The sequence below is a fragment of the Rhinopithecus bieti genome, unplaced genomic scaffold (genome assembly GCF_001698545.2).
Source record: "Rhinopithecus bieti isolate Rb0 unplaced genomic scaffold, ASM169854v2 scaffold_64508, whole genome shotgun sequence".
NCBI classification, from domain to species: Eukaryota; Metazoa; Chordata; class Mammalia; order Primates; family Cercopithecidae; genus Rhinopithecus; species Rhinopithecus bieti.
Window position 1 is genome coordinate 153,222 of NW_016824513.1, and position 3,568 is coordinate 156,789.

Sequence of the window (3,568 nt, forward strand, 5' to 3'; positions counted from 1 at the left end):
GAGGTAAAACAAACTAATACATTCATCAAGTGATAAAGACATGGTGAGGAAATAAAAAAACACAGCCAATGCTCACTGCCTCAGCGGCTGCGACATTATCTCACCACTCCTTTAGAACATATGTTTGACAGCAGCGTGAAGATTTGGGGTCTCAACTGTACTCTGAACACGGAAGGGAAGAGGCGAGAAAAATTGCTTGGTAAGGGCCCACATGATGAGTCCGCCAGAAATCCTAAGACCTGTCTTCCCCTCATACCTCCCTCCCACTGCCATCATCACCATCTCTACCATATGCACACTTTTGTCATGAAGAACCATCAAGAACTGCCTTAAAGTGTGGCAGTTACAGCCACACCCGTGTAGGACATTTGCAAAGGGGAGGTAATACGAGCTTAGTCTCCTCCCTGACCCCTACTCCCAACCTCCTTCTTCAAGGGGAAAAGGTGCAGACTCACACTCTTATCAAGCACTCAGACGATTTCATGGGAACACCACACTTTGTTCTATTCTGGCTTCCCTCACAAGGGGTGAGGGGCGGCACATCTTCAAACGCCTGCTGGCTTAAATGGTGACAGCTGCATGCAACGGGCTTGCTTATAGCCTGCCTGGTGCAATGAGAGATAACTGTAGGGTAAGACTTCAAAGACAGACCCACTGCAGCCATTCCAACAGCCTGGGGCTGCTGCCTCCAGTTGGTGGCTCCCTCCATGCAACAAGTGAGCCAAGGGAAACTAAGAAATTAGAGCTTTCCCACATGCATTGTGAGTTATGGTGCAAAGAGGCAAGAATGAGCCTGGAGAGGCATTTAGGGATTTCTGCAAAGCCCAGAGTTATGTTTTAGTCTTAGGCAGATAGTGATAAGAACCAGCTCATCATAGCATGTTTGACCAATATTCATGTTTCTAACAGGTTATACATCACATTTAAAGACCCAGAAATGAGGTAAGACTTTTTAGCTTTTATTTTGTAGGTGTGTATATTTCTCTGGTGTTACCTCAATTACCCATCTTTGCAGAAATCATTTATTAAAATTTGGCTCTATGTTATAATGTCTGGTGGCTTTTGATCTTCAACTAAGGAGCCGTTATGGGAGAAACTGTCACACAGAAGATTCAAGAGATGACTTGAAATTCTCAGTTCCTTGCAATGGGTAGCGCAGGTGGCTGTTTGGGGAACCACATTAAAGAGCCACTGTGAAAGGTAGTTATTTCCTGTCTTCTCCATCTGGCAGGTCCTAACGAAATGCACCCCAAGGGGCAGACTCACTGTGATATTGTGTAGATGTATGTGGTTCATGATGCTTTTGGTGAGGCTATTGGTTTTGGTGAATTGCCTCTTTCTGCTTACATCACCTAACTCAGCCCCCATTTCTCCTGTCTGGATGTCAAAATCCTAATTGAACATGGGTAACTTTATATACTCTCCTCAGTTTTCTCATCTGTGAAATGGGAATGAAAGTATCTTATAATAAAGATGATTTTAAAAAACCTTGTTTTGCCTCAGGTAGTTGAGTTGGTTCCGCAACTTAAAAGGAGCCTAATTAATAAATAAATTATAATGTATTCTTATGGTGGAATATAATATAACCAAAAATGTCTTAATTGATAAGCATGGGGGAAATATTACATTGTAACTGTTAAGTAAAAAGAGTAAAAGTTTTGAATGAAATAATCCATGTAAAATGGTGAGATTAGGGCGTCACATGGGCAGCACTTAAAATATGTAAGTCATTACCACTGTTACTTCTCTTTTGTGCCCAGATCAATGCCACCTCTCTTATGAAGCCCTATGTCCCAGCCAGAGCTAATCTCTCCTTACGGCTCTATCTAGTCACTCTGCCTTTGCCATTTCTCACTGTATACTTGGGATCGTACTAATTTATGTCGTGTTTTCTCTCACCTTGTAATAAATGTCCGTCCTTCTTGTTCTGCTTCAGTTAGGTTGAGTTGGCTCTGCAATTTAAAAGGGAGCCTATCTAATTAATAAATTATAGTCTATTCATATGATGGAATGCAATATAACCAAAAATGTCTTAAGGCATGGGGAAAATGTTAATTATACTTTGGTGAGAAAAGCTGCATAGAAAACTGTTCATATAATACATTCACAAGCAATAAAACAGAACCAAAAAATCGCACATATATACATTAACATGCGTAGAAAAAACATTGCTGAAAAATATGCCCAATAATAATAGTGAGTAATATTTGGGCATAAGATTATAGTTGATGTTTCATTGCTTATCTTCATATTTTCTGGAATTTTCCTATTTCTACTCATCAGGAAAACCAAAAGTAATATGCTCTTATTAAGAAGGCAAATTGTGTCTGGGTGTGATGGCTTATTCCTGTAATCCCAGCACTTTGGGAATTTGAGGCAGGAGGATTTCTTGATCCCAGGAGTTCAAGACCAGTCTGGGCAAAATAATGAGACCTCATCTCTACAAATAATTTAAAAATCACCCAGGTGTGTTGGCATGTGCCTGTTGTCCCAGTTACTCAGGAGGCTGAGGCAGGAAGATTGCCTAAGCCTGTGAGGTCAAGGCTGCAGTAAGCCATGATGACACCACTGCACTCTAGCCTGGGTGACAGAGTGAGACCCTGTCTCAAAAAAAAAAAAAAAAAAAAAAAAAAAGGCAAATTGTTAGTTATGAAAATGAGGACAAATAAAAGCAAGGTGTTAGGGAGAATTTCATGACTCTCCAACTTTATCTGTTCATCCAACTAACATTTTTAGAACAACTACTATAAGAATGAGGATGTGATAAATACTATCAGAGAAAATAGACTTAAGATAGATCCTGATCTCAAAAAAACTTAATATTTAGTTGAGGAGATGAGACAGAGAGATGGGAGTAATAACGCAGAAAAAGCAGTAGAGGAAGAGAAAAGATGAGCGAGCTCAACAGCAAAGGCTGCCTGTGCTCCTCCTGCTGTGTCCACCATGCTGGGGAATGGGCTTCACAAAGAGGCCGTCTTAAGGACTCTTTGATGGAAGAACAGGCTCTGTGGCAATTAAATTATTATACAATCAAGGAAGTCAGGAATGAAACAATTAAATTAAATCCACACATCTAACATTTTAGATCACTGATGTCAAATCATTTCCATGCTTTTTCTCCCATTTTGCTAGTAAGTAGCAAAATAGTTTGAGTGAAAACTCCATCACCTTTCGGTTGACCTGTAGTGAAATGACAAAAAAGCAAACAGCTGAAAGAAAAAGAGAAGCAGGCCAAAATATTCTCAACCAGATTTTCCCCCAGAGACAACTGGAGATATAAAATTTGATTTTTTCTTTTTAAATTATGTTTTAATTTTACTTAAAAACCAGCATGTAGTAAAATTTGATTTTTTTAATGCTAAAATGTTCTCAATTCTGGGTAAATTTTATGGACATTAAGCTCTTCCTGGATTGTTTCTGAATAGGAAATTTATCTGATTTTCTCAAAGCTAATATAAGTAATTTAATCCTCCCCCTTGTTCTAATTGAAAATGTCAGTAATTTTTGCAAAGAATCATAGTGGAATTTATTGTTAATATATCCAAATTTTATCATATAGAAATATTTA